The sequence below is a fragment of the Schistocerca serialis genome, chromosome 4, assembly GCF_023864345.2.
Source record: "Schistocerca serialis cubense isolate TAMUIC-IGC-003099 chromosome 4, iqSchSeri2.2, whole genome shotgun sequence".
NCBI lineage: Eukaryota > Metazoa > Arthropoda > Insecta > Orthoptera > Acrididae > Schistocerca > Schistocerca serialis.
Window position 1 is genome coordinate 653784180 of NC_064641.1, and position 22039 is coordinate 653806218.

At 45.5% G+C, this 22039-nt stretch overlaps 1 protein-coding gene across 1 annotated transcript in view; it reads left to right on the top strand.

Moving 5' to 3' along the window:
* Positions 1–22039, top strand: part of LOC126475515 (uncharacterized) — a 294048-nt gene that overhangs the window by 108559 nt on the left and 163450 nt on the right. The gene's annotated exons all lie outside the window — the stretch shown is intronic.

Consider the following 22039-nt stretch of genomic DNA (forward strand, 5'->3'; position numbering starts at 1 on the left):
GGTATGTTAAATCTGTTTTGATACGGGAGGCACCTGTGGTCTTACTTTCAATATAGGTGGTAACAAAAATAATTCGCCCCCTGTTGGCTGTGTTATGGATTACAGCGCGAGGTGACCCCTCAGAAGGGATTCAGCACCGGTGTGAGGAACACCGATGGCAATGGTTATTTATGGACGTTGTGTTCAGCCAAGCACATGCAGTGCGATATATTAATGCAGTGCAAGTTGTAAGGGCGGTCTGTTTGATCCGAAAAGGATGAACTCTCGGTACTATTGCTGAAGACGCCATTGCCTCTTCGTATGTCATCCACAGGTTGTGGACACGCTACAGCGAGACAAATCAGCGCACAAGGCGAGTAGGACAAGGTCGCCGATGCATTACAGACCACGTGAAGACCGATATCTGGCCATTCCCGCGTTGCGACGGAGTACGGATACCAAGAGAGAACTGCAAGGTGATCTGAGAAGGGCCACTGCAGCCGCCGTCTCCGATTAGATTATAATGAACAGTTTACGAGAAAGGACGTTACGACACGGGCGTCCTGTTCGAGTATAGCCGCTTGACACGTCGTCTTGCAACTCGCCTTCATTTTTGCCTTTCACTGTCAACTGGTGACCTAGCCATTGGTGAAACGTGTTATTTACAGACCAGTCCAAATATTTTCTGACGCAAGGTATCTTCAGCATATCTGTAAGCTGCGAAAATTGGCAATTGACCCTGAATAACGAGAAGTGTGACGTCATCCACATGAGTCCTAAAAGAAATTTGTTACACTTCGGTTACACGATGAATCAGTAAAATCTAAGGACCGTAAATTCAACTAAATACTTAGGAATTACAGTTACGAACAATTTAAACTGGAAAGAATACCTAGAAAATGTTGTGCGGAAGGCGAACCAGTGATTGCATTATCTTGGCAGGACTCTCAGAATATGTGACAGATCTACTAAAGAGACTACCTACACTACGTTTGTCCGCCCTCTTTTAGAATACTGCTGCGCGGTGTGGGATCCTTACTAAATAAGCTTAATGGAGTACATCGACAAGGTTCAAAGAAGGGCAGCACGTTTTGTAGTACCGCGAAATAAGGGAGAGAGTGTCACTGAAATGATACAAGATTTGGGGTGGACGTCACTAAAACAAAGGCGTTTTTCGTTGCGGCGGAATCTTTTCACGAAATTTCAAAGACCAACTTTCTCCCCCGAATGCGAAAAAATTTTGTTGTTGCCGCCGTACATAGGGAGAAACGATCACAATAATAAAATAAGAGAAATCAGAGTTCGCACGGACAGATATAGATGTTCGCGTTTTCCGCGCTGTACGACACTGGAATAATACAGAAATATTGCGAGGGTGGTTCGATGAACTCTGTGCCAGGCACTTAAGTTTAATTTCCAGAGTATTGATGTAGATGTAGATGGGTGGCCCCATAAAATATATCCTGTTGGTTCCTGCGGTAGCTGCTGCTTACGGTGGTGGCGCTGAATAACTTGTAATGCCAGGGCGTACGTAGCGGCTGTCAGCAGAGATGTCTACCGAAGACTGGACGTTGAAGTTATGGAATGGCCGGCGGTAAATGCCGGCCTAAAACCACCGTGCATTTGTGGAACACGCTTGACAGACCTGTTCGTGGTCGTCATGTTCCACCGTATACTCTCGAAGAACTCTCACGGGTTCTCATTGATGGGTTGGTTGGATTGTTTTGGGGGAAGAGACCAAACAGCGAGGTCACCGGTCTCATCGGATTAGGGAAGGACGAGGAAGGAAGTCGGCCGTGCCCTTTCAAAGGAACCATCCCGGCATTTGCCTGGAGCGATTTAGGGAAATCACGGAAAACCTAAATCAGGATGGCCGGACGCGGGATTGAACCGTCGTCCTCCCGAATGAGTCTCATTGATGAATGGGAACGGATACCTCAGAGTGACCTCCGTAGATTTATAGAGAGCATTCCGCGTAGGTGTCAGGCAGTGATAAACGCTCTCAGGATGACGGGAGGAATGAGTGTTTCCACTTTGTTTTCGATACCTGTCGTACATTTCAGTTCTTTTTATGTAAACGGTCAAGGATGTAATGGTGCTTCGTTGTGCATATAAGTTGTGAAAGATAAAGGTGTAATTTGGGAACATACTCAGTCCTCAATCTTGGTCAGTGTCGTATGGCGAACACCCAAAGTCATGTCCCCTAATTCTTTTGAACAGCGTATAACCATATGAAGCACACCATTAATACGCAGCTGTATATCTTCATGGTCAAATTAAATGTTTAAAATAGGTCATTGTTTCTGGTGCAGCCTGTATAGCAACTACCTGAAATAATTATCTGGGAGTGCGGTAGCCAAATTTTTCTTTAATTCGAAAACTTTCGTGTTGTTATAATGACAAGTAGGTACTTCACAGACCATCCCCCGAAGGAGACAAGTGTGCCTTCCGCTAAGTGAAAGTCTGAACAGCTGCAGGCAGCTTTGGCGCCGCTGCACTCCACACCTGGGCATGACATCAGCGGCCGCTGGCCTGGATACGGTGCAGGCCCCAACCCCGCTGCAGCGCAGCTGCCAACTGTTCTCTTCTGCACCAACGGCTTTCGATATTGCAGCACCAACTTCAGCTGTCGGAATGAATCTAATCTCTTACTTAACATAGACAAATGTAATGTATTGCGAATACACAGAAAGAAGGATCCTTTATTGTATGATTATATGATAGCGGAACAAACACTGGTAGCAGTTACTTCTGTAAAATATCTGGGAGTATGCGTGCGGAACGATTTGAAGTGGAATGATCATATAAAATAAATTGTTGGTAAGGCGGGTGCCAGGTTGGGATTCGTTGAGAGAGTCCTTAGAAAATGTAGGCCATCAACAAAGGAGGTTGCTTACAAAACACTCGTTCGACCTATGCTTGAGTATTGCTCATCAGTGTGGGATCTGTACCAGGTCGGGTTGACGGTGGAGATAGAGAAGATCCAAAGAAGAGCGGCGCGTTTCGTCACAGGGTTATTTGGTAAGCGTGATAACCTTACGGAGATGTTTAACAAACTCAAGTGGCAGACTCCGCAAGAGAGGCGCTCTGCATCACGGTGTAGCTTGCTGTCCAGGTTTCGAGAGGGTGCGTTTCTGGATCAGATGTCGAATATATTACTTCCCCCTACTTATACCTCCCGAGGAGATCACGAATGTAAAACTAGAGAGATTCGAGCGCGCACGGAGGCTTTCCGGCAGTCGTACTTCCCGCGAATCATATGCGACTGGAACAGGAAAAAGAGGTAATGACAGTGGCACGTAAAGTGCCCTCCGCCACACACCGTTGGGTGGCTTGCGGAGTATAAATGTAGATGGTGCAGAGCGATGGTGCACGCATAGGCCGATCGGCGCTTTCTTTTGTCTGATCGGAAAGGTCAGTGTTATGCCAACCTCATTCGATGAAGAGCCTTCGAACAAAATGAAGCCATCAAAGATTCTCGCAGTACGTCTCGTCAATGTAAAACAGTTCAATATCAGAGTGTAAAGAAGTTAAATGGGTTTCACAGACCGCCGGCTTTCGCAGTGCTGGACAACGCAATCGGGCCACGGCAGAGGACGACCGCACTGCTGTGCAGATGGCCGTAATAAGGGTATTGGCAGGACAGAGCACTGCAACAGATGGAGACTTGTCTGCTAGGTAATTAATGTACACTCTGGCATATTTTCAATAACTCATTATGAAATTTGTGTTACTGATCAACATCTTGAACTAGAACGAATCGCTATGTGTATTATTCATCGGTATACATTATACCAGCGGAAAAATGTTCCTATCGGAGCGCAAAATATACGAGTATCTTCCTGCTTATTTAAAAGACTATCTGAAAAGTGGTGTACCAGCTGCCTCATTCTATCTTCGTCAGCACATTTAAAGTTTCCTCAGAAATTTTGACATGCTAAAGTATTACAAAATTCTTCTCCTTCTCTCTCTTTCTCTCTCTGTCTCTCTCTCTCTCTCACGCACACACACACACACACACACACACACACACACACACAAACACACACACACACACACATTTTTAATTTTTTGTCTTTCACAATGTGGATAACTATGTCCCTGAAACATAATTATTTTAAGTTAAGGTTTCCGGAAGGTTTGTCTTTGTTACCAGGCGAATGCTGAAATTCGAAATCCCATCCCAAGTATCCCCATTTCGGAACTGCTTGCCTTGTTTTCAGCTTGGTTGCAAGTATCAAATTCTACAACGGTCCTCTTTGCCCTCTTGGGTAGGGAATAAATCATTCTTTTTTTTTTAAAAAAAATTAAGAATATAGCGGACAGATCAAGAGAATCCGATTACAGTCATGTGGAAAATTGTTTACAAGGATTCGTAGTAATTGTTAACCCTGTGTCTCACGAAACAGACTTTCAGTAGTGCGATATAGGGCACTACCTCAGTAGAGGAACGTACGAAAGACCTTTCAGTAATGAAAATGTTGTGATGCGTGCTGTTTGGAATAGAAATTATCTGACCACACTTCCTTTAAATTGCCGGCCAGGGTGGCTGTGCGGTTCTAGGCGCTACAGTCTGGAACCGCGCGACCGCTGCGGTCGCAGGTTCGAATCCTGCCTCGGGCATGGTTGTGTGTGATGTCCTTAGGTTAGTTAGGTTTAAGTAGTTCTAAGTTCTAGGGGACTGATGACCTCAGAAGTTAAATCCCATAGTGCTCAGAGACATTTGAACAATTTTCCTTTAAATTAAAGATGTTCAACTCACTACAATTAAAAGAAAACGGTTGCACATCCCATAATTCCATCAACGGAACACAGACTTGTAAAATTTGCCGCCTCAATGGTTCCAACAAACAAACATTGTCAGGGTATGAACCCGTTGCGAAAAATTTCTCCTGTAGCAGATGTTTCATATTTCGGGGATATAAGAGGGTCACTTGGTCTATACTACTTTGATGTGACACTTCTCTGACTTGTTCGTGCCATTTGTACTCCACCTTGTACAAACTTTATGACAGCACACTTAGCATGTCACAATAATGCCTCTCCACTGTATATTATATTTTTGTTTAACATTTCAGTTATTTGAGGTATTCGTTATTATGTGTTGACTTCATATTGTATCCGTCCACATGAGAAGAATTTATGAGTTACTATTTCACAGCGTATTGCATAGTCGTCATGTGACACAGTGATGCCAGCATTCTCTTTATGTAACTACCACTGCCGGGTTTTATGAGTGGGTAATTTTTGTTATTGGGCTGTTGGGTATCCCTTGCCACATTTTTTTTTATATGGTTGTAAGCCTGTAACCGTGACATACTTTCTTTTTGTGAATCTGAGGATAACAGTACATATTGGCGAAAATAGTAATCCAGTAATTGTGTGACCACAGTGATCTTAGCAGATAAATTGGTATTCAAAATAAGGACACGGTAAAAATTAAAAGATAATGTCAGTAACCATATCTACAGCCGTTACTCAAGTTCAGTTTGACTCTGTGCCGAGCCGGGTTGGAGCTATTGTTGTTGACAGAGGTGGCAGCTCTGTATGCTAAATTTTGCACCCGATATGCTTCCAAATCATCTGCAGGTTTATGGATTCTTCTTACTATACCACACTACTGGCCATTAAAATTGCTACACCAAGAAGAAATGCAGATTACAAACGGGTATCATTGGACAAATATATTATACTAGAACTGACATGTGATTACATTTTCACGCAGTTTGCGTGCATACATCCTGAGAAATCAGTACCCCGAAAAACCACCTCTAGCCGTAATAACGGCCTTTATACGCCTGGGCATTGAGTCAAACAGAGCTTGGATGACGTGTGCAGATACAGCTGCCCATGCAGCTTCAACACGATACCACAGTTCATCAAGAGTAGTGACTGGCGTATTGTCACGAGCCAGTTGCTCGGCCACCATTGACCAGACGTTTTCAGTTGGTGAGAGATCTGGAGAATGTGCTGGCCAGGGCAGCAGTCGAACATTTTCTGTATCCAGAAAGGCCCGTACAGAACCTGCAACATGCTGGTCGTGCATTATCCTGCTAAAATGTAGGGTTTCACAGGGATCGAATGAAGGGTAGAGCCACGGGTCGTAACACATCTGAAATGTAACGTCCACTGTTCAAAGTGCCATCAATGCGAACAAGTGGTGACCGAGACGTGTAACCAGTGGCACCCCATACCATCACGCCGGGTGATACGCCAGTATGGCGATGCCGAATACACGCTTCCAATGTGCGTTCACCGCGATGTCGCCAAACACGGATGTGACCATCATCATGCTGTAAACAAACCTGGATTCATCCGAAAAAATGAGGTTTTGCCATTCGTGTACCCAGGTTCGTCGTTGAGTACACCATCGCAGGCCCTCCTATCTGTGATGCAGCGTCAAGGGTAACCGCAGCCATGGTCTCCGAGCTGATAGTCTATGCTGCTGCAAATGTCGTCGAACTGTTCGTGCAGGCGGTTGTTGTCTTACAAACGTCCCCATCTGTTGACTCAGGGATCGAGACGTGGCTGCACGATCCGTTACAACCACGCGGATAAGATGCCTGTCATCTCGACTGCTAGTGATACGATGCATTTGGGATCCAGCACGGCGTTCCGTATTACCCTCCTGAACCCCCTGATTCCATATTCTGCTAACAGTCATTGGATCTCGATCAACGCGAGCAGCAGTGTCGCCATACGATAAACCGCAATCGTGATAGGTTACAATCCGACCTTTATCAAAGTTGGAAACGTGATGGTGCGCATTTCTCCTCCTTACACGAGGCATCACAGCAACGTTTCACCAGGCAACGCCGGTCAACTGCTGTTTGTGCATGAGAAATGGGTTGGAAACTTTCCTCATGTCAGCACGTTGTAGGTGTCGCCACCAGCGCCAACCTTGTGTGGATGCTCTTAAAAGCTAATCTTGCATATCACAGCATCTTCTTCCTGCTGGTTAAATTTCGCGTCTGTAGTACGTCATCTTCGTGGTGTAGCAATTTTAATGGCCAGCAGTGTACTTCCAAATCATTTACAGGTTTATAGATTCTCCTTACTATATAGGCACAATAGGCGAAATGTCGTTATTTGCTATCCTTCCTACTGTTGTAATTTTAGTGGCCAGCTGTGTACGAGTATGTGTACGAGTGAAACCCTACGATCAGTCCTGTAGCCTACAGTAGTCGTTGCAACGCAGACTATTGGTGGTGACATGTTGGCGCCTCCAGAAGAGCTCGCTGTGGCCAGCAGTGGTCGGCGGGCTCCGTGCCAAGATCGTCCCAGCCAGCAGACCGGCTCGAAGCAATGGGCGGCCCGGCGCGGCAAGTGGACAATTGCTGGGATTGCTGCCAGCCGGCAAGCCTCTTTCCGCCACCACCCGACTGCTGCTTCCCTCCCAGCGAGGAAAGTCGACTGCCGAAAACGCTGCGGCTCTCCCCACGTCGTTATCGGAACTCACCAGCCGCTAGAAACTATGTTCAAACTCCAGTTCTGGATAGAGACGGAATGAAGTGGAAAACCTACGGAAGCCAACTGTAGAGTGTGTCCCAAACCCTCTGGGTCAAGATGAGACAGGTAGTGGTGGGTCCACAATCGATTATAACGAGATAGGGAACGAATGGTTGGAAATGCATATTTATTGTTTTATGAACATACACAGAGTACATCACGTAGCAGCAACGTTGCTCACAGTACTTGTTCAAAGCGACGACCGCCAGTTTCAATGTACGTATTGCAGTGGTGCGTGTAGTTCCTGCGCACGATCGCAAACATCCTGGGTGTCTGAAACTTCCTGACAGATTAAAACTCTTTGCCGGACCGAGACTCGAACTCGGGACCTTTGCCTTTCGCAGGTAACTGCTGTACCAACTGAGCTACCCAAGCACGACTCACGACCTGTCCTCACAGCTTCAGTTCTGCCAGTACCTCGTCTCCTACCTTCCAAAATTCACAGGAGCTCTTCTGCGAACCTTGCAGAACTAGCGCTTCTAGAAGAAAGGATATTTCGGAGACATGGCTTAGTCACAGCCTAGGGGATGTTTCCAGAATGAGATTTCCACTCTGCAGCGGAGTGTGCGCTGATATGAAACTTCCGACAGATTAAAACTGTGTGCCGGACCGACACTCGAACTCGGGACCTTTGCCTTCACGGCCAACTGCTATACCAAGGCAAAGGTCCCGAGTTCGAGTCTCGGTACCGCACACAGTTTTAATTTGTCAGGAAGTCTCATATCAACGCACACTCCGCTGCAGAGTGAAAATCTCATTCTGGATCCTGGGTGTCTGTTGTACGCTGGAATAGGCAGCGGATGGTAAACACCGTGCATTCATAACCACCAAACAGAGATACTGTACACTACTTAGATCATGTAACAATCGCATGCATCGTACCGGCGCATTAAACCTGTGCCGCACACACACCACTATTCCATCATACAGCTTGTGGAGTGTCCATCGCTTGACAGGTAGCCAAAGATGGAACATTACTCGTCACGACAGTTGGCAGACATGCATTTAATGTATTCTGCGACATTATGTAGTGTCCTTCAAGCAGCGTGAATGTACAGAGAACCCTTTCCCAACAGATATCTCCATGGTTACAAACTTAAGAAAGACGGGGTCGCTCAAGCCACAGATAACCGACCAAGGTTCCCGCCAAAGACATGTCCAAACACCAGACTCTGAGGAGATGGTGTTGAATCGTGTGGCCGACCGCCTAGTAATAAGCACCCGTCAACTAGCCCGTGAAACGAGCGTTTAGAAGCATACAGTATAGAGAGTACTGCTTGAACAGATACACTCCCAACCTAAAGAATGCCGCGCGGGATTAGCCGAGCGGTCTCAGGCGCTGCAGTCATGGACTGTGCGGCTGATCCTGGCGGAGGTTCGAGTCCTCCCTCGGGCATGGGCGTGTGTGTTTGTCCTTAGGATACTTTAGGTTAAGTAGTGTGTACGCTTAGGGACTGATGACGTTGGCATTTAAGTCACATAAGATTTCACACACATTTTTCCTAAGGAATGTATGCAAGCACTGGGAGCAACGGTTTTTGAGCCTCGCGCGAACTTCTGTTGATGGATTATCCACTGTAGTGCTGCAGTGACGAACTTCGTTTAGTTTGTATTGTTCACGGATGAGGCCTCAATCACCATTGATGGTATTTTCAACTGCCGCAACAGCCATGCCTGGAGTTAGGGCCATGCCCACGCTACCAGCAGCGATTCTGTGTCAGCGTATGGCTGGGCATTGTCCGGGGTCAGTATGACCTTATTTGCTGCCTCTCCGTTTGACAGTTCACGTTAGCAGAAGTTCCTGCGAGATGTGCTGCCACAGTTCTTGGAGACTGTATCCCTTGTTTTCCGCAGAAGAATGTGGTTTCAATTCGACAGTGCACCAGCCCACTTCGATGTTAACGTCCGCGAGCATCTGAACAACACAAATCGTCATCGTTCGACTAGGTCCTGGAGCATGGCCAGCGTGATCGCCGGATCTCAAACCTCTGGACTTTTTCCTCTCGGGCTACGTCAAGACGTTGGCGTTCGAAACCCCCTAGAAAACCTGCTTGCTGGCGTCCAAGCTGCCTGTTTTCTGGTACAACAGACACAAGGGATCAGAGTGCGGCAGAACTTAATCCACCATTGCCATGCATCCAGTGAGACTAACGGTCGTCACTTTCAGCAGTTAGTATGTTACGTGGTGTACGCTGTTTATGTCCATAACCTAATAAATATGCATTTCCAACCATTGGTTCCCTCTCTCAGTATAATCGATTGTGGAGCCACTATCACGTGATTAAATTTGACCCAAATGTTTGAGACACCCTGTATTAACGAAACTATGTTATCATTGAACGCGAGTCGTAATTTTAACGCCTCTACAGCTGGGCATCTTTCATTAGTAATCAAAATGTTGTCGCTCCTTGGTCGAAAACCGGCAGTTAGTCATATTTTGAGTAAAAATAAGGCCAGACTATGGAGTTACCCTCATTCTGTCAACGGCCTTATCAAAGAGTGTCGAAGGGGAGAGGACAGAGTTTCAGGATAATGTCTTGTTGACCACCGGGTGGGAAATTGCCCGTAAACAGCAGAAGAATCAGCATTTGTCAACAGGATTAAATGAAAAATATAATGGAAACCATTGCAATGAAGAGAAGCAATGTGTAACCATATGACATTTGGCCTGTAACTGAAATAACAGGCCAGCTTCGAGTAGGACTCGCCCTCTGAGGCTTCTGTACAAACGTAATTCCGTATACAGACACTTCATCTACCCCGAGAATCGAAAATCTCAACGCTTTATGACTGTTATCGATATCGGTGCTGGCAAGATATCGGTCCCAGGAATTCCAAGACTTTCGAGAATGTTTCAGTTTTAAGTTTTAAATTTAAATTTTTTCTGTAATTTCGCATTTACTGTAATTTTTAATTTATTTTTTAAATTCTGGAGTTACATTAACATGCTTTGCTAATTTACAACACCAATAATTTTGTCCTTTACTTGTATTATAAAACCTTGCTTCTTGCCAGATTTCATGGTTCTAGGTCACCGGGAAGTACCAACAGGTTCTGATGAGTGAGTTTGCTAGTACCAAAATACGCGACGAAAAGGAACGTACCTATTGATTGCATTGACTTAGATGCTTGAAATTTTTACGTCGCCAGGGGTCATTAGACCTTAGTATGAGATATTTCAACTTGATACTTCTCCGCGTTCCTAAAGCAGAGGGGTCTTAACGGTCGAACAGACACGCAGACGGACGGACAGACAGACAACAAAGTCATCCTGTAAGAATTCCTTTTTTTACCGACTGAGTTGCGGTATCCTAAAAGTGTCATGATGATCTCTTCATTAACAAAAGATTCCAGGCTAGTCCTCCATTCCACCGGCCGAGGTGGCCGAGCGGTTCTAGGCGCTACAGTCTGGAACCGCGCGACCGCTACGGTCGCAGGTTCGAATCCTGCCTCGGGCATGGATGTGTGTGATGTCCTTAGGTTAGTTATGTTTAAGTAGTTCTAGGGGACTGATGACCTCAGAAGTTAAGTCCCATAGTGCTCAGAGCCATTAGTCCTCCATGCTGATCTCCGGGAGGGAAACGCCAAGGGGTAGGTAACCACTAGAAAAAGATAGATTGAGAGGGTAACATACTACGAATCAAAGCGTTTTAAGTAGTAAGCAGTTTTAAGTGGTAAGGAAGGAAGGAAATGTGGAAAGGGAAAAGCAAGGGCTCAGTCTAGAAATAGTGGGGGTCAGTGAACTGAAATTGAAGGAATACAAAGACTCCTAGTCAGATGACTCAACAGCAGCAGCAGCAAGACAACAGCAGCCTCGTCTCTTGGCAATGGGGTCAGTCTTCCTCAGAGGTTCTAACAAGAGCAAAAGGGGGGCTTGGTTGTTATCGGAAGCTGCAACGGCTGGCGGCTAAAGGAGCCCCAAGGAAAATAGCGAGCAGGTCGAGAAAGGTCAGTGTCCACTCTGTCCGCTGTTTGCTTGCGGGAGAGGTAGGGGGTGGGGAGTTACGTCAGAAATGTGAAGGAGGCTCTGCCTCACGACTGAGGACACTGGGTGCAGTCGGCCGAAAATCGTGGTTCATGTCAGCACAAATGACGCCTACCGCCTGGGTTTAGCGGCCATCCTCTGTCCCTACAGGTGACTGGCTGCTTTGGTGAAGCAGACCTTGGAAGACTTACGATCAAATGAGATACATAACATTCCTTCGGAATTTGTTTAGTCATTGGAGGAAGTGGGAACCAAGCAACTACTCAAGTTGGTGAGCAGAATCCATGAGACTGGAAACACAACATCCGACTTTCCTAAAAGTATCATGTACAGAACCACAAAGATAACGAGGCCAAATAATTGTGAGAACTATCGCTCAATCAGCTGAACATCTTATGCATCCAAGTTGCTGACAAGAATAATATATGGAAGAATGGAGCCGGCCAGAGTGGCCGAGCGGTTCTGGGCGCTACAGTTTGGAACCGCGCGATCGCTACGGTCGCAGGTTCGAATCCTGCCTCGGGCATGGATGTGTGTGATGTCCTTAGGTTAGTTAGGTTTAAGTAGCTCTACGTTCTAGGGGACTTATGACCTCAGCAGTTGAGTCCCATACTGCTCAGAGCCATTTGAACCGTTTGAAGAATGGAAAATAAACTTAAGGTCTGTTAGATGACGCTCAGTTTGGCTTTCGGGTAGGTTACACCATCAGAGAGGCTGTTGTGACATTTCGGTTGTTAATGGAAGGACGACTTACGGAAAACCAACACACATTCATAGGATTTATCAACTTGGAAGAAGCGTTCGTCAAGAATGGTTCAAAACTATCGAAATTCCGAAAGAAATAGGAATAAGCTATAGGCAAAGACGATAATATACAATATGTACAGGAAACAAGAGGTAACAATAAGAATAGAAGACCAAGAACGAAGTGCTCGCATTAATAGGGATGTAAGACGGATGTAGCCTTTCGCTCCTATTGCTCAATCTATACAACGAAGAATCAGTGACCGAACTGGAAGAAAGCTTGAAGAGTGGCATTAAAATTCAAGGTTACGGGATATCAATGATAAGATTCACTGATAATATTACTATCCTCAGTAAAAGTGAAGAAGCATTACAGGACGTGTATAATGGAATTGACAGTCTAATGAGTACAGAATGTGTTTTGAGAGTAAAACCGAGAAAGGTGGCAGTGATGAGGATTACCACAAATGAGATAATCAATAAACATAACATCTAAATTGGGGCACAGGAATTAAATGAATCCACCCACCTTGGAATCAAAGGGAAACACGAAGACGAAGCGCGGAGAACATAAAATCTAAATTATCACGGGCAAAGAGGGCAGTCGTAACCAAGCCAAGCCTGCTAGAATCAACGATTGCCCCTATTTCGGAGGAATAAATTTCTCAGAACGTACGTATGGGACAGAACGTAGTATGGTAGAGCGTCATGGACTGTGGGGAAAACGGAAAAAAGATGATACGTGGCTTGCGATATATAGATTCAGATTTAAATGTAGAAAGAAGCCACTCACAAAAATAAAGGTCCTATACCTATGAGCCCATTCTCTACAACGTAAAAATATTCGCCAAAATCTTTGTCAACCACAGAGAAAAAACACTGGAGTTTAACCAAGCATATATTGTGACTGACATAAATTCTTCGCTTCACTAATATAACAATATAAAGACGTATGACAACAACATATATTATTCATTGAAAGTTTTAATTTATAACAACAAGTTAGAACTTTTGCCATGGAGAAAGAGGATTTACAAGACACTGTGAGGAAGATTTTTCTCACATTCCTCCAGAGGGTATTGTTCACATGTTTTAATTAACGCGTAATTCAATTTATGCAACTGAAAACACATTTAGACTGTTTTAGCTTATTACCTTTAAAGTTTTGTAATTACTGTGATATAACTACCACAAGGAAAACTATATTCGAAAGTAATGGATATCTTTTGTGAACAGCTTATCAGGAGTAATGTATTTTATGTGCGAATTATCGTAGTAAACTAACATAATTTGCTGTCAATTAACGTGAGCGAAGTGCCATCACCTGTTTAGCTTCAGATGCGAGTATGTGCACTGGATAAAATGGGATTCGTGCTAATATTTCAGAAAGAATGTTAATAAGATCAGCTACTGTTACTGCAACGAGGAAAACCCACGTGGCAGCCAACATCTGGACTACAGAACTCGCTTAAAGCGACGACAGCGCCAACGAAACAAACGAGGTCGTGACAGGGGCAGTCTTCGAGGAGTACTTTTGCAGAGCCTTGCTGATTTTACAAGCGGGCACTCAGCAGTGCGTAGCGTCGCGATCGATCACGTCAGTGTACACAAACAAACTGGATCGATATAAGCACCGAAGTTGCGTCGTTTCTATGGCAACCTCACAGTTTGGTGTTGCCATATTCACAGCCCAGAAGACCCTGTAACCCAGATCCACTTTGTCTGCCCCCGGTAGCTGCGTGGTCAGCGCGACAGATGTCAATCCTAAGGGCTCGGGTTCGATTCCCGGATGGGTCGGAGATTTTCTCCGCTCAGGGACTGCGTGTTGTGTTGTCCTAATCATCATCATCATTTCATCACCATCGACGCGCAAGCCGCCGAAGTTGCGTCAAATCGCAAGACTTGCACCCGGCGAACGGTCTACCTGACGGCAGGCCCTACTCTCGCGACATAAACATTAAGATCCACTTTCTGTGCGTCGTTTTAAAAATCAATCTCACTACAAGTGTTGCAAATGAAGGTAAATACAGGAAACATCAACACACACAGAAATCAAAATTATTGTCTGTATAAGATTGTACTCATGTGCATTAAATTTACAACAAACGGTCTTCTACATCGCTTCACACATACGATATTGGTTCAAATGGCTCTGAGCACTCTGGGACTTAGCATCTGAGGTCATCAGTCCCCTAGAACTTAGAACTACTTAAACCTAACTGACCTAAGGACATCACACACATCCATGCCCGAGGCAGGATTCGAACCTGCGACCGTAGCGGTCGCGGAGGTCATCAGTCCCCTAGAACTTAGAACTACTTAAACCTACCTAAGGACATTACACACATCCATGCCCGAGGCAGGATTCGAACCTGCGACCGTAGCGGTCGCGCGGTTCCAGACTGAAGCGCCTAGAACCGCTCGGCCACCAACGGCCAGCATACGATATTGCTATGAAGTATCATTTGCATTTTGTCTGGACTTTCTGTTCTTCCTGTAGTGTAAGATCATCTTATATCCCACTGTCAAAAGACACTTATTTCTTCTGGTAGCAAGCAACTGTACACATTAAGAGAAGGATAATGACGAGATAGTTATGGAAAAAATCGCCGGATGTTAAAGTAATTCATGGATGTCCATCCTATTGCATGGACGAGGGACTTCAGCTGATGATATATATGAGAAAAATTACCTCAACAGCTGTATTTTGAGAAAGGCTTTATTGTCTCACACGAATAGTTTCGGCGTCACATTACCGCCATCCTCAGGTCCCACCAGTGCCAAAAGAATACCATGTTTCCTTGGCGCATTTATTGTGGGCTCCTTGTTACTAGTACACGTGGGCTAGCTTTCGTCAGGAGTTTCTACTCGACACCGTGCTGTCTCCAACGCAACTCTTTCGGCCCAGCGCAACTCTTTTGGCCGTGTTAGGGCCTGAGGATGACGGTAATGTACCGTCGAAACTGGTCGTGTAAGACAATGAAGCCGTTCTCAAGATACAGCTTCGGTGCTACTTTTTCTCACAGATAGTAAAGTAGTTTCGGGAGAATCCCAAGGAAGTGTAACAGGATCGTTACTGTTTACGATATACAGGGTGATTCTTATTAACGTTTAAAACCTTCCGAAGCTACGTAATTTAATATAAAACACAAGAGGCCGCAAATGGGAAATACTTGAAAAGTGGATGAAACTGTTCAAAATCTGACGTCACCACATTACGTACCTAGCTGCATGTGCAGCGCTTGGGCTTGTCGATCCTACCCTCGCCATTAGGGGACAGTGCTATCCTCGCTTCGCTAATCTACTCTGTTTTCGTTCTTGCATTATCCAATCTGATATGGTAGTGCTCGCAAATAGCAACAAAGTAGACCTTATGTGATTAACTTTGATTGCAGAACGCAGCATATCTGATCACTGTCTTACCTTCCTTCACACTTTTTTTTTTTTTTTTTTTTTCGTTCAGTGGTTTACGTAAGTGCAGGCTCCTTGTTTCACGCATCCGACGATCCACGATGCGTGAGATGGTAAAACACACTGTAGGAAACGTTCTGCGTAAATACATCTTGCTATAAACGCACTGAAATTAAAAAGCACCATAAGATAGATGCATGCCTGCAAGCTCGATAAATGTAAACCGATTAATCGTAGTCTTGTATTAACATTATCGCTCAAGAACGAAAAAATAGTAGCCTACCGGAACGATGTGCGTCAGTAACCTTAAACCGCTAGACATGCGGCGAGGTACTTCATCGGCGACCACGAGAAATACGAGACGCGCAACTAACTTGTGACGTCAGACTAGTCGGCTCGAGGCCCACGGGGAAGACAGGCCGCGGCGCGTACGTCACGAACTCGTTCTCTCGCTCAGCTCAGCAGACAAAATGCGTTTCTAAAGCTGGGCGTGTACGTACTAGCTAGAATTGCATCTTCTACGGGAATCTGCTATTATGGTCTTAATGATTAACAGTACTACTGTACAACAAAATTTAATTTAAGATCGATACTAGATATAAACGGTATAACGGCTTGTTTATAGCATTTAGTCTCTTATGCTTAACAGTCCTCATTTCATACAAGAAGTGGTGCCATATACAACTGATAATCATTTTGGCATGATTTTAATTTTTTTGTACCCCACTACAGCCGTAACAAATTATAATTAGACCTATGGACTTCCGATCATTGTAGGACTAATAACAGTAGGACTCCATAGCTGCGGATTCCACTAGAATATGCAGTTCTCGCTTGCAGGTATACGCCTAGTAACGCGTTAACAGGTGTAGAAACGTGGTTTGTCTGCTGAGTTCAGCGAACGAGCGAGCGCAGGCCTACCTTCGTAACGTACGCGCCGCGGCCTTCTTTCTCGTAGGCCTCGGGTCGGCTTGTTCGCCACACTTCGCGAGCACACGGCTCCGCGCAGGGCCCACAGGAAATCAATGTGTAATTGAAAAGTAACCCACTAAAGTTATTAACTTTTTTATCTGCTATCGAGAGCTTGCACGCATTTAAACGCGCATACAAGAATTATTAAACTCACCTGAAATAGTTACTAGCTCCCCGCCGGCGAAGGCTGGTGGCATCGTAAGACCTGAAATGTCACGTGCTGTCTTTCTCCTGGGCCTCGTGCGTCATCTGGTCAAGTCACATGTTCAACATCGAGGCCTACGAGAAAGGCAGGCCGTGGCGGGTACGTCACAGCACGTGATACTGCAGGTCTTACGAGTGCCAGCAGCTATTTCTGATGGGGAGCGAGTAACTATTCCACACGAGTTTAATAATTATTAACTGTGCGTTTAAATGCTACCAAGCTCTCGATAGCACACGACAAAATTAAGCTGTTTAGTCGGTACCTTTTCAATTAAATACTGATTTCCCATGGGCGCTGCACAGAACCGGGCGTTCCCCAAGTCCCGAAGTGCGGCAGACAAGCCGACAGGTGTGACGTCACAAGTTCGCTGCAGGTGCATGTATCTCGTTGGCCCAGTTCAACATTTGTCATTCACTTTTGGAATATTTCCCGAAATCTTCGGCCCCACGTGTCTTATATTAAATCACTTGTCTCAGCGTCATCTACGTCACTTCTGAAGTTTTTGAACGTTAATAAGAATAACCCTTTAGGTGAATGATGTAGTGAATAACATAAGAAGGTCCATGAGGATCTTCACAACAGACTATTTACGAGGTGTGGCTAGAAAAAAACCGGACTAGTACTGGTGAAACAATAAAACGAATGCAATAAGGCTGAAAGTCGCGTGGCCTGTCACGTGACTCTCGCTCCGCCTACTGCTCGAGTTTCATCTGCCTCCTGCACTCAGTCTGCCCGTGGCGTCTGTTTTAAGTAGTTGACGTTTTGTCTGTGCGTCGGAAAATGTTGAGTGTACAGAAAGAGTGTACAGAAAGAACAGCGTGTTAACATCAAATTTTGTTTCAAACTAGGAAAATCTGCAAGTGAAACGTTTGTAATGTTACAACAAGTGTACGGCGATGATTGTTTATCGCGAACACAAGTGTTTGAGTGGTTTAAACGATTTAAAGATGGCCGAATATCAAAATCGAAATTCAAGGCAATGATGATTGTTTTTTTTTTTTTTTTTGACGTCAAAAGGATTGTGCACATAGATTGGGTACCAGAGGGACAAACAGTGAATCAGCATTACTACATTAGCGTCCTGGCTACCCTACGTGAGCGAGTACGGAGAAAACGGAACGATTTGTGGAGAAAAAAGTCATGGATCCTTCACCAAGACAATTCCCCAGCTCACAGTGCGTTGTCAGTGAAGACGTTTTTGGCAAAACACAACATTCCCATCTTAGATCATCCACCCTACTCACCTGATTTGGCCCCCTGTGACTTTTTTCTTTTCCCTAAAGTCAAGTCAGCTTTGAAAGGAACTAGATTTGAGACTGTTGAAGCAGTAAAAGAAAAAGCGACGGAAGTAATGTATGGACTTACCGAAAATGATCTGCAGCATTGCTGTGAACAGTGGAAAATTCGTATGGAGCGGTGTAGAGACCGAGGAGGAGAGTACATTGAAGGAGATAACATGAAATTGTAAATAATTGTAAATAAATGTTTTTTCCAGCATCAGTCCGGTTTTTTTCTAGCCGCACCTCGTATAAGAAGGCGACGCCAAAAGACTAGCGAATTACAGGAAAACGAGCAGAAAAACAATGAAAGTGACTGGCGCATAAACAGACGACGAAGTTTGGTACTTGTCTATTACACGATTGGCGACAAATCACTGGAAACACTAACTACCGCAAAATACCTAGGAACGACCATCAGGAGAGATCTGAAGTGCAATGCTCATAAAACAAACCGTAAAAAAAGCACATGGAAAGAGGAGATTCGCTAGAAGAAAAGGAAATGTAATGCACCCAAGAAGTAAGTTCCGTACAGAACATTTGTTCTACCCGTTCTGGATAATTTTTTGTCAGTCTGGAACCCTTATCAGGGTGGATTAATAGGAGAAAGTCGAACGAAAGGTGGCACGTTTCGTAGTGGGGTAGTTTAATCGGCGTGCGAAATGTTACGGAGATGTTCAACAAAATCAGATGCTGAACGCTACAACAGATGTGTTGTGCGTCACGGAGAGGTTTACTGTTGAAATTCCTAGAGTTTTTACATCCCAGAAAGAGTATTACTTTCTCCCATATATCACAATGAGAAAATACCAGATCCATACGTCAACACAAGTTTTGCAACACCACTTTATTTCGACATTCATGGCACAGAAATAAATAAAGTGGCTCTGAGACATTCTACGAGGTATTTTCAGAAAATAAATGTGCTAGATTTTTACATATTTTTAGATACAGCGTATCTGAATAAAGTTACAAGATATTGTTGGGGGACTTGTTCAAATGGTTCAAATGGCTGTGAGCACTATGGGACTTAACTTCTGAGGTCATCAGTCCCCTAGAATTTAGAACTACTTAAGCCTAACTAACCTAAGGACATCACACACATCCATGCCCGAGGCAGGATTCGAACCTACGACCGTAGCGGTCGCGCGGTTCCAGACTGTAGCGCCTAGAACCGATCGGCCACTCCGGCCGGTGGGGGACTTGTTGATTACTTTTTCCACATCATCGCCATCCCGTTCAGTCCATGTGGTGATCCATGGCACAAGCTTCTTTATGCCATCCTCGAAGAACTCTCCCGCTAGCGTCATCCCCCACTTTAGACCCTCTTTGCGCGTCTGATCATCAGTTGAAAATTTAATTCCACTCATTTTCGCTTTCAGGGAGGTGAAAAGATGATAATCTGAAGGCGCCAAGTCCGGTGGTGCTCGGCCATGGTTGTCGGGAAAGGAGATTCACGTCATGCGTTCGTCTCCTAAGAGTTTGATGCGACACATGACGTCCTATAGACCTTGGAACGAGGTTTTAAGCAATCGGCCATGATTCCTTCGACTCAAAAGTCGCATATATCAACCATGCAGTGCACCTATCGAACGTGGACGACTTGTGCGGTGTAAGTCTTCGACAGTACCTGTCGACTGAAACCGATTTCATGTTCTCATCAGATTACTTTGACTCCGGTGGACATTTGAGCAACTTCCTCGGTTGACAAGCCTTCTGCGCGTAACATGATGACGCGGACCCGATCATTGGTCGTGACCGTCCTTCATGGCAAATGGGTCTTCACTCTATTGTTCCACGGTCGCTAATACGTTTCTATTGGTGCTTTACTTTCAACTGTCGGTAACGGTCATGGTAACTGTGTGTATGTTTACAAACAAAGTCAGGGTTGACCTTCCAATCGGTACAGGAACAAGGAAAGGTTACGGTAGCAATACGTCGGCACGACGTATTGAGGTGATGCAAAACTTTTGGTGATATGTATATTAGAGCTTCACTGATAACCATTCTTCTCACACGTGATTAGCGAATGGAACAGGGAAGGAGCGAAAGGTAGAGATGTCATAACTACCGTCACATTACAGAGCACGCACAGAGGTGACAGAAGTCATGGGTTATCTCCCAATACCGTGTCGAACCACCTCCTGCCCGGCGTTGTGCTGCAATTCGACGTGGCGTGGACTCAACAAGTCGTTTGAAGTCCCCTGACGAAATATTGAGCCATACTGCCTCTAAAGCCGTCCATAAGTGCGAAAGTGTTGCCGGGGCAGGACTTTGAGCGCGAACTGACCTCTTCATTATGCCTCATAAGTGTTAGATGGGATTCATGTCGGGCGATGTGGATGGCCTAATCATTCACTCGAATAGTGCAGAATGTTCCACAAACTAATGGCGAACAATTGTGGCACAGTGACACGGCGCATTGTCATCTGTAAAAATTTCATCGTTGTTTGCTGCACTTGGTCTCCGAGGAAAAAAACTGGAAATTTGTGGTAAGTCTTATGGGACCAAGCTGCTCAGGTCATCAGTCCCTGAGCTTACACACTACTTAATCTAACAAACTAACTTACGCTAAGGACAACACACCCACCCATGCCCAAGGGAGGACTCCAGGGGGGGGGGGGGGGGGGAGCCGCGTGAACCGTGTGACAAGATGCCCCAGACCGCACGGCTACCTTGCGCGGCAGTCTCCGAGCATAACCATTTCCAGTCGATGATCGGTTCAATTTGACCAGAGGACCCAGTCCATTCCATGTAAACAGAGCCCACACACCATTATGGCCTTGTTGACAACGTGGGTCCAACGTTTCGTAGGGTCTGCGCCACTTTCTAGCCCTACCATGAATTCTTACCATCCGAAATCGCGACTCATCTGGCCAGGCCACGGTTTTCCAGACGTGTAGGATCCAGCCGATTTGGTCACGAGCTCAGAAGCTCGCTACAAGCGATGTCGTGCTGTTAGCAAAGGGACTCGTGTCAGTCGTCTGCTGCCGTAGCCAATTTTTTATCGCACTGTCCTAACGGATACGTAAGACGTACGTCAAACAGCGATTTCTGCGGTTATGTAACTCAGTGTTGCTTGTCTGTTAGCACTGACAACTCTGCAAAAACGCCACTGGTCTCGGTCGTTAAGTGAAGGCCGTCGGCCACTGAGTTGTCCGTGGGGAGAGGTATTGCCTGTAATTTGGTATTCAGCTTCCTAAGGATTTCCGAAATGAAATGTCCCATGCGCCTAGAACCAACAACCATTCCGCGTTCAGAGCCTGTGAATTCCCGTCGTGCGGCCATAATAAGTAAGGAAACCTTTACACATGAATCGCCTGAGCAGAAATGACAGCTCCACCAAGGCACAGCCCTTTTACGCATTGTGTAAGTGATACTTCCGTCAACTGTACATGTGCTCATCGCTATACCATGGCTTTTGTCACCTAAGTGTAATGTGGCCAGTGGGATAAAGAGTAGATGTAGATGAATTTCATGTTAACGTCAGTTAAGAGAAATCATTGCTTATTTTCCTCCAGCCTATTGCAAAAAGTTTGGATGTAAAAGGAATAAACAGGAATTTATCAAAATGGCTCTAAGCACTATGGGACTTATCGTCTGAGGTCATCAGTCGCCTAGACTTAGAACTACTTAAACCTAACTAACCTAAGGACATCACACACATCCATGCCCGAGGCAGGATTCGAACCTGCGACCGTAGCAGTATCGCGGTTCGGGGCTGAAGCTCTTAGAACCGCTCGACCATAGCGGATGGTGACAGGAATTTATCACAGAGAAGTAACGCTGAGTAGTATTCAAGCACAGTTAGTATGGTAACCTAAGCTGTGGACTAGAGTTCTGCGCCCGCGGGGTGCAGTGCAACAGGTGACGGGCGGGCTGGCTGCAACCTATTGCGGTGACGCCAGCTTCTGGTGGGACGGAGCCACGCCGTGCGCGTGGTGGAGTGACGCAACG